Raw genomic sequence first — 9408 nt, 5'->3', positions numbered from 1 at the left:
CATTATTGACTAATGTCTGTAGTTTATTCACATTTCCTCGGTTTACCTAACTTCCTTTTTTTTTTCCAGGAGTCCATCCAGGAGTCCATTCTACTTAGTAGTCTTCAGCCACAGCTCTTGGCTGTGGCAGCTTTCTCAGACTTCCCTTGTTTTTGATGACCTTGACAGTTTTGCAGCGTACTGGTCAAGCGTTCTGTACTGGAAATGGTTTCATGTTTTTCTCATGATCAGACTGGGGCTCTGGGTTTCCAGGAGCTGGATTGCAGAGCTCAGGTGCCATGTTTGTCACCTGTCACATCAAGTGTACATACTAGCAACGTGACTGGTAGCTCCTGGCGCTGACCGGGAGTTCACCAGGTTTCCCCACTGCAAAGTTTCTCCCCCGCATCCCCCTTTCTATTGCTGTCCTCTCGGGAAGGAAGTCGCTGTGGGCAGCCCACACTTAAGGAGCAGAAATCATGCTCCCCCATTTCGGGTGACGTATCTACATAAATGATTTGGAATTCTTTTGCACGGGAGATTTACCTCTTGCCCATTTATTAATTGATCCAATCACTTATTTATAATGGACTCATGGATGTTTATTTTACATTTGGGTTATAATGCAATAATATGCCATTTGTTGCTCCATTTCCTCTAGCTTTGCCTTTTGGGACCTCTTTCATCTGGGTCCTACATCCCTCCTTAATTTATTTATTTGTTTATTTTTTTAGCATTTCCTTACTTCTTGGCATTACAAGATGCTCTGGGCTCATCTTGTGTATCTCCACCCTCAGTCCTAGAATCAGCCATTTCTCAAGAGTCCCTGGTTCCTTTTACTGGAGAATATGAGAAAGTAAGATCTGGTCCCTCGGTATGTTCTGTAATTTTTAATTTGGTAGTTAGTAAAAGCTTCTCCAAGAAGGTAATATATAAGTGAAACCTGAAGAAGGTGAGGAGCAAAGCATGGAGACATTGAGGGGAGGTTTTCCTCTACTCCAAGCAGAGGAACCACAAGTGCAAAGGCCCTGAGGTAGGCGTGTACACTTTATACACAAAGAACAGGAAGTCAGTGTGGCTAGAACCCAATGAGAGGCACAGGAGATGATGTTTGGGTGCAGATGGGACAATCAGAAAGGACTGTGGCTTTTTCCCCAGATTCACCAGGGTGAAGGTAGGAATGTGACATAATCTAACTTACTTTTTAATAAAAATCACTGGCTACTGTACTGGGAATAGAATGAAGGGGATGAGACCAGATGCCATTGCAAGTATCCCAGCATTGATGATGTTGGCTCAGATCAGGTCACAGCAACGGGGCGGGCCAGGGGTGATTCCCAGGCATAGTGACAGCATTTTCTGATCGATTGGCTGCTGGGTGAGAGCTGGTAGGGCTGAGGTTTGCCCAATTCTGGAAGGAGGCAGTTGCGGGGCAGACTGGAGGAGGGGCAGGTTTGGAGGGGTTCCAGGAGCTCACACATTGGACGCACTAGTTGAAACTCCCTTCCTTCACGCAGTCTGGAATTTAGGGCAGAGCGGGTGGGAAATAAGGAATGAGACCAAGGCCCAGGCGAAAAAGCAGGTCCCCAGCCTCCCAGTCCTCTTCCCCAGCCACAGGTGGCCTCAAGACAACAGGTTTAGGCCCGTGTGGTCCACACCGGCTGATGCCCTCAGGTGGAGCCGAACATAGGCCCAACAAGTCAGCCCTCCACCATGAGCAGAACCCTGTGGAAACTGGCTTGTGGTGACACAAGAGAGAGGGCCGGGGACCTGCTGAGGCCCTGAGCTGATGAGCAAGGGGAGAGTGGGATGGGAGATGAGGAGGATAAGGAAATGTTTCTGGGCTGTCCCAGAAGGATCTGGGGCCTGGGAGGCTCTGGAGCACGGGGCCGAGGAGCAGGCATGAGGAAGGGGTGAGGTTCAGCACTACAGGAGGGCACGGGGGAGGCACGGTGGCATCGCAGCTCTGCAGGTGGTGGAATTGGCTCTGGGGAGGTTGTGGTGAATTTCTCCATGTTTAGCAGTTTCCACAGAGCTCTGAGAACTTCTGAGAGCTAGGTTGGTTATCCCTGAAGAGGCAGGCAGGCCTGAGCCATCTCTAGAAGGGGAGAGGGGGTTATTCATTTATTCAACAAAATATTTACTTGTGTGGGGGTTGTTCCAGGTGCTGGGGATACATCGCTGGGCACAACAATTGTAGTGGGAAAGACTTCAAGAAACATATAGATAAGGTGGTGATAAGTCTTGAGAAAAACTAAGCTGGGTGTAGGGGATAGGGAGTGACAATGGTGGAAGGGAATCTATTTCAGTTAGGGTGATAAGCGAGGGCCTCTGAGGAGGTGTCTGAGCTGACACCTGAAGAAAGTGAAGGAATAAGGCACTTGGATAGTTGGGGGAAGTGGTCCAGGTAGAGGGCACAGCAAGTGCAAAGGCCCTGAGGCAGCAATGCTTAGTGGGTCAGAGGAACAATGAGGAGGCCAGTGTGGACTGGAGTTAGGACAGGAAGTTGGAGGGAAGGCTGAGCAGGGCCAAGGGGAGGCCTTTCTACTCTGCGGTTGAGGGGAGAGCCTGTGAGGGTTTGTGGTGGGATGGCCTGATCTTGTTTCAAAAGGATCACTTTGGCTGCTCTGAGAACGGACCGTAGGACACGGGGGAGGCACATGTAGAGGTTCAAGTCAGAGAACGTGGTGGCCTGACTAGGGCGGAGGCAGTAAAGATGGCAGGAGGTGGTCTGACTGTGTGTGCATCATGAGGGTGGGGCCCATAGTGTTTGCTGATGGGCCCATGTGGATGTGAGGAAAAGGGAGGAGGCCCAGAGGCTGGCTGATGGTTCCCATTCCTCAGCCTGAGAAGCCTGAGATGGGCCCAGGGCTGCCAGCCTCCACCATCTCCCCTCTGCCCTGAGTCTCCTCCCAAACTTTCCTCTCCCCTTATCTCCTCACCTCACCTCTCTTCTGCCCTCCCCCCCACCATCTCCATCTTCTGTTTCTGGTTGTCTTGTGGCCTCATGCTGTCACCTGCCTCAGGCCAGACACCCTGCCCTCAAGAATATGGCCTTCATTCATTCCGCAGTGCTGATGACTGTGGCCAGGGACCCAGAGGCTGGGAGCTGTGGAAAAAGTAGACTTGGCCCCCAAGCTCCACCCTGGCGCGGGCAGGGCACCCTGCTGGAGAGAAAGCCGATTCTCCACTTCAGGGCGTTTCCATGACCTGAGCCCCAGATGTGCACGGTGAATCCTGGTCTAAGCAAAGCCAAGGGTTCTTTGGGGGCTGAGCCAGCACTCCCTGGGATCTGGGGCCAGGTTTCTCAATGCCTCCTGTCTGGGACAGCCCAGAAACATTTCCTTATCCTCCTCATCTCCCATCCCACTCTCCCCTTGCTCATCAGCTCAGGGCCTCAGCAGGTCCCCGGCCCTCTCTCTTGTGTCACCACAAGCCAGTTTCCACAGGGTTCCAGAGCAGTGTTGCTAACGAGTACACCTGACCTGCTCCCTCCCTGCTTAAATCCCTCCTCTGGTCCTCAGGATAAAGACCAAGGACCAGCTGTCTGCCTCTGGCCCCTTCGCCTCTCCTGCCTCCTTCCCCTCTTTTCTTTTCCTCAGCCCCGGCACCTGCCACCCTCCTATCATCGAACGCCACACAAGTCCTCTGGTCTCATGTGATCACAACTAACTGTGTTATGGTCACTCGCTTCCCATGTTGGAGTCCTGGGGGTGCAGCCTGGCCGCGGGGCTGGAGGTTTCTCAGGAAACTTGTGGGTGGGATGAAGCCAGCGGAAGCCGAGGAGGGGCTGATGTCCCCTGGTCTGTCCCTTGGCTCCACTGCTGACCGGACCCGCCGCCGTATGCTCCACGAGGGAGGACCTGGGTCGCTCTCCTCCGGAGTTTGACACAGGAGAGGCTCTTAGGAAAATCTCTGTTGATTGGTTGAATGTTCCACTCTATAGAGTAGTTCTGAGTGATTTGTTTTGTTTTGTTTTCTACATGTCGGTATTTTCTTATTAAAAATCGCGGGCGCCTGGGTAGCTCAGTGGGTTAAGCCTCTGCCTTTGGCTCAGGTCACGATCTCAGGGTCCTGGGACCCAGCACTGCATCAGGATCTCTGCCCAGCAAGGAGCCTGCTTCCCCTTCTCTCTCTGCCTGCCTCTCTGCCTGCTTGTGATCTCTCTCTCTCTGCGTCAAATAAATAAATAAAAAATCTTAAATAAATAAAATAAAATAAAAAATCATGTACTTTCCTCATTTTTTGTTTTATTTTATTTTTTTTAAGATTTTATTTATTTATTTGTCAGAGAGATAGAGTACCGGCAGGCAGAGTGGCAGGCAGAGTGGCAGGCAGAGGCAGAGGGAGACGCTGGCTCCCTGCGGAGCAAGGAGCCTGCTGTGGGACTCGATCCCGGGACGCTGGGATCATGACCTGAGCCGAAGGCAGACACTTTACCGACTGAGCCACCCAGGCATCCCTCCTTCCTCATTTTTTAAAGTGAAAAAACAAACAAACAAACAACCCTTTCCTTGCAAAATCATTCTTTTATTAAAACACTGGTTAAAAAGTAACTCTTCCTGTATCTTCCGAAGCTGAACAGATAGAGTACAGGCCCAACAGAGATGAGCCTGGAGATGCCCAGAAGACAGGAATGCAAATATTCAGTGACGTTATTCATGACAACCAGGAACTGGAATGTACCCAGATGTCCATCACCAGTAGCACAGGGTGAAAATGTTATGATAAGTCACACGGTGGCCAGCTACCGGTGAGGAGAACAAATGCCCTAGATACGGGCAAACCTCACCAACCTGGTATCGAGCAGAAGCAGCCAGACACAGAAGACCACACAGTGCTCGGCTCCAGCCAAGGTCAGCTTAGAAGCAGGCCGAGGTCGCCCAGGGGGTTGGGGGTCGGAGAGAGGTTTCTCTGGGGGTAGTGAGGGAGTCCCAAGGGGGCTTCTGGGCGCTGGGTCCATGGGTATGTTCAGCTTCTACAAATTCATCCAGCCATATACTTACGAGCTCTCTCTCAAATTAATAATTAAATCTTTAAAAAAAAATAAGTTAAAGGAAAAAAAAAAAAAGACATGAGTCCTGGAGCAGGTAAAGCCCATCTCTCTTTTCTGTCCAGAGGGAGGTGGGGGGCAGGTGCCCACAGTCCCTGTGGCGTCCTTGTCCCTCATCTCTGCCACCAGAGTTTCTCCCCAGTTTCTGAGAGTCCGAAAGCCCCATGCTGGGGATTCTAGTTCCACAGAGCCTCAGGAATGCCAGGAGCGGGCGCCCCGGTGGGTCATTCATTAAGTGTCCGCCTTCTGCTCAGGTCATGATCCCAGGGTCCTGGGATCAAGCCCTGCATCAGTCTCTCTGCTCAGCGGGAAGCCTGCTTCTCCCTCTCCCACTCCCTCTGCTTGTGTTCCCTCTTGCACTGTCTCTGTCAAATAAATAAATAAAATCTTAAAAAAAAAAAAAAAAAAAAGAATGCCAGGAGCTCTCAAGTCCATTCCCAAGGCAAATCCTGCATTATACTTGCTCTAGAAACAGGGCTGGGAATTCGGACCCTGCCGTCTCTCCCTCCTGGACCCCCAGCCCCCAGCCCCCAGCAGCCACAAACCACAAGCTGGGAGGCAGGGCTGTGGGCCGTGGGCATGCTCGGTGTCGGAGGTCAGAGCCCAGGGCTAAGGGCTGCCTAGGTTATATCTGGGTTATATCCCACAAGCTGTCTGCACCCTCGGGTTCCTGGGGGTGGGGCTGTCTCTGCTACAGTGGCTCCCACCCCACCCCCAGCAGAGACCCAGCGAGCAGGGCCACCCTCCTCCTCTCATGGGCAAGGGAAGCCCAGGGTGTCCCCCATCTGACCTTGCGCCTCACCCTCAAAGTTCATACTGCATGCTGGGTCTTTTGGGGGTTCTAGATGTCGCAGTTGGGGGCAGGGGCAAAGGTCCAGCGCTGCCCTCTGGGGCCGGGCCAGGCTTGGTTATTTATAACCACGGGTTGACTTACCTCCTGACCTTCAGCTGGGGCTAGCAATCCGGGGCGATTAGCATCTCCTGCCGCCCACTGAGACCCAACACCCCCATGTGCCCTCCCAAGGCCTGGCCTCCCCGAAGGGCATTGCAGGAAGCAGAATGTGGACCACAGTCCGTGCCCTGTGGCTCCCTCAGGCAGACCTGCCATGTGTGAGTCAGGACAAGTGGGTGCTTCTTGGGGAAAAGCCACCAAGAAAGACTCAGAGCTACTTGGGTCCCATGGCTTCCGAGGCTGAAGACGCTGGTGGTCTGTTCCGGGTGGCTCCCCAGCCTGGGTCTGCTCAAAGGGCTGCTCTCTTCAAAGGCAGGGGCGAGGAGGCCCTGGAGACTGACCCCCCCTCCCCCAACGTGGTGCCTGGGATCACAGCAGATGAAATGCATCCCTCCCCCCTCAGCAGCGGCCCCTCATTCCCGTGTGACAGCTGAAGCTCAGGGAGCAGGTGACCGGTCCCAGCTGACATGGCCACCCATGGACGATGCCCAGCTCCTGGATGATGGGAAGCCACCGGATGGCAGGCGCCCTGAGGGTGACAAGGAGGAGCCATTGTAGGAGGCTGGCAGCGGGGAGGGAGGGAAGGAAGGAGGGACCCATTCGTTCCTTCAACACATTTTTGTTGAGCACCTACTAGGTGCCAGACCCGATTTCAGGCAGAAATCCTTACCCTTGTGGAGCTGATGGTCTAGGGCACAGAGGCAGTCCCCGGAGACACAGGTCACGCCACGGCTGAGGGGCTTGAGCCCTGAGGAGGGAGACTGAGGCAGGAAGCAAGAAGTTCAGGCTGAGGGTGCGTGTGTACTGTAGCCCGGAGCTGAATGTTTCCTGCAGGCGACAGAGCCCACCCAGGGGCTAACACAGCAAGCCCAGGCCGGTTTTGCCTCAACAGTGGGTGCCCTCCCCTGAGCAGCTTCCGGTGACCTTCACCCCGGGGCGGAGGACGAGAGTCTCACACAGCACCCAGTCTTGGCGGCCATCCTGGGGGAAGCCATTTGGCTGCTTCTGCCCAGCACAGGGAGGAACTGAGTCAGGGAGCTTGAGGAGGGTGGCAGTGAGGGAGGGAGGAGTCTGGACGCTTCCTTCCTTTTCCGTCAGACGCTTGGAAACACTTGGAACTTTGGCTGTGTGGCTTGACCATCCCCTTGCCCTCTCTGGGCCACAGTTTCCACAACTAAGAACAAAGGGGCTCAGCTGGGATGAGCCACCTGGGCTCCAGCTGCCTGGGGTCCGGCTCACCAAGTGTGGCTCCATCTGTGAGTGTCCCCCTTGGCGCAATGAAGCCCAAGGGCACAGGCCTGTGGCGGGTGGCGGGTGGCGGGGGAGTGAAGACAGGAGAGCCCGGGGCTGGGTAGGAAGTGCCCATGTGAGGTGCACACGTGTGTGGCCGTGTGTGAGCAGGACCCGTTTGCCGCCACGTGTGGGTGGACCACAGACACAGGTGGCGGTGTGTAGCTTGGTGCGTGTGTGGGACAGTTTATGTGGGACCGGAAAGGGGATAGTGTATGTGCAAGGGTGGAGTGTGTGTGTTGCGAATCACACAGGTCTAGGTCCAGGTATGTATAAGGAGAGTGTGTGTGCACGTGTGTATATGCGCACACGTGCGTGTGTTGTAGGCATGTCTTAGGGGCTGGGGTTGGCTTGGGGTGGGGGCTGTGAACCCCCTTGGCCCACATGGTCGGCCTGTAGCCGACAGGCCCTGACCGGTCCGTGAACTCAGGGACTGGAAGAGTCAGCGGCTTTTCCAGACTTTTTGCCAAATGGGATGTCAGCACGGGGGTGGAGGTGGGGGAGGTTGCAGGCTGGGGAAGGTGGCAATGACTTCATGACCACTGGCTGCTGAGCAGCTGGGGGAAGGGGATGGAGAGCTGGGGCCTGGCCTCCCGAGGAAACCTGTTGGCCCCCCCCAGTTTGAGGTGGGGCCTGGGGACCCACACGGGGTGGAGGCGGCAGCCCAGCCACAGGGCTCGTGAGTCCTGGGGACTCTTTGGCTCTTTCTGTGGGGGCTGTGGCTCTGCCCAGGCTTCAGGGGAAGGCGGGCAGGGGCCCCCTGAGGAGTGAGCGCCCTTCACATGGTCCCATATAAACCTACAACAACCCCATGAGTTAGGTACTCACTATTTTCCAAATGAAGGCACAGGGTCCCAGAGGCAAAGGACCATGTCTGAAGCCGCCCAGCAGAGGGGAGAGGTCGTGCTGGCCTGGGACCTGGTTGGTTTGTTTCCTGCTCCATCTCCCAGAAACGGGCTGGGGGCCAGGGGGCATCCACTAGATCTGCACTTGGATGCCTTGAAGCTTAGGTGTTGGGCTTTCTCCAAGTCCTCAGCCCCAATGCTCCTTAGCCCTCCCCAAAGGGCCTCCTTCCTGGGGAGGCCCTCCACGCACTTCTCTCCAATTTAGGGGGTGACAGACATCCGTAACCATGTGGGGGCCACCACAAGTATACAGAAGCCTTTGCAAAGGGCAGACGCTTTGAGCATAGGCCATAGGCCGGGCCCTATGTCAGGCAGGCCAGGCTGCCTTGACTCACAGGGATCAGGCTTGCTTGGCTCCTTTGTGGGGCTGGAGGGGCCCCAAGATCACAGACCCGGGGGTGGATGCGAGCACTGTCTTTGCACCCAGAAGCTGAGATCAGCTCTTGGGGTGCTCTTTCTTCAGCCATTTACTAGTTTCTCGTATAATAATAACCACCCCTGCCCAAGCTTTATAGGCCACAAAATACTTTCACACTCTTTCACTTCATCCCACCGGCCTTGTGATGAGGAGCCAATATACCCATTTTACAGAGCAAGAAATGGAAGCTCGGGGGGCAGCTTCAGCGACTCATCTCAGATCACAGGCCAGGACGTGGGCTCTGAGCCCCTGTCCAGGTCCGGTTCAAAGCAGCGCGGCGACGGTGGGCTGACGTCTCCAGGGCCCGGCTGCTCCAGAAAACAGCACCGTGACCACACCGCTCCCCAGCCTCCCCTCCTGCAAGTACTGGGGCTGGGGGTTGCTGCTCCATGAGAGAGTAGGAGAGGGTATAGGGGGGGTCCTCTGCTGCCCCAGGCCTTGGGCCCAGGCAGGGACTGCAAGGGACCCGTCGTTCTTGGAATATGAGCCCATCGACAGGGTTGTCATGTTCTCATCTGCCCGTTGCAAAGTGAAAAAGACAAGGACAGTACAGTGAGGTTTTCACAGAGGGAGACCCACGATGTGAAATGCGGCCCTTTCACTTGTACTGTGTTCAGTGGTGTGTGTGAGCACACACGTGTGCGTGTTCAAAAAGACCTTTCCTCTGACATTTCCTTTTACTGTCCTTAACTCAGCAACATATGGACGGGGTGACCACGTCTGGTCCTAAGTTTTTTTCTGGAAATGTTGGTGCCCTGAGAAACAGGACAGATGGGAGCCACCGACCTAGCTCTGGTCCTAGGTGAGACCT

This window comes from Lontra canadensis, unplaced genomic scaffold, assembly GCF_010015895.1.
Source record: "Lontra canadensis isolate GAN:19392208 unplaced genomic scaffold, GSC_riverotter_1.0 scaffold43, whole genome shotgun sequence".
Taxonomy (NCBI): Eukaryota; Metazoa; Chordata; class Mammalia; order Carnivora; family Mustelidae; genus Lontra; species Lontra canadensis.
The sequence above is the reverse complement of the archived record's forward strand: the minus strand, read 5'-3'. Positions refer to the sequence as shown.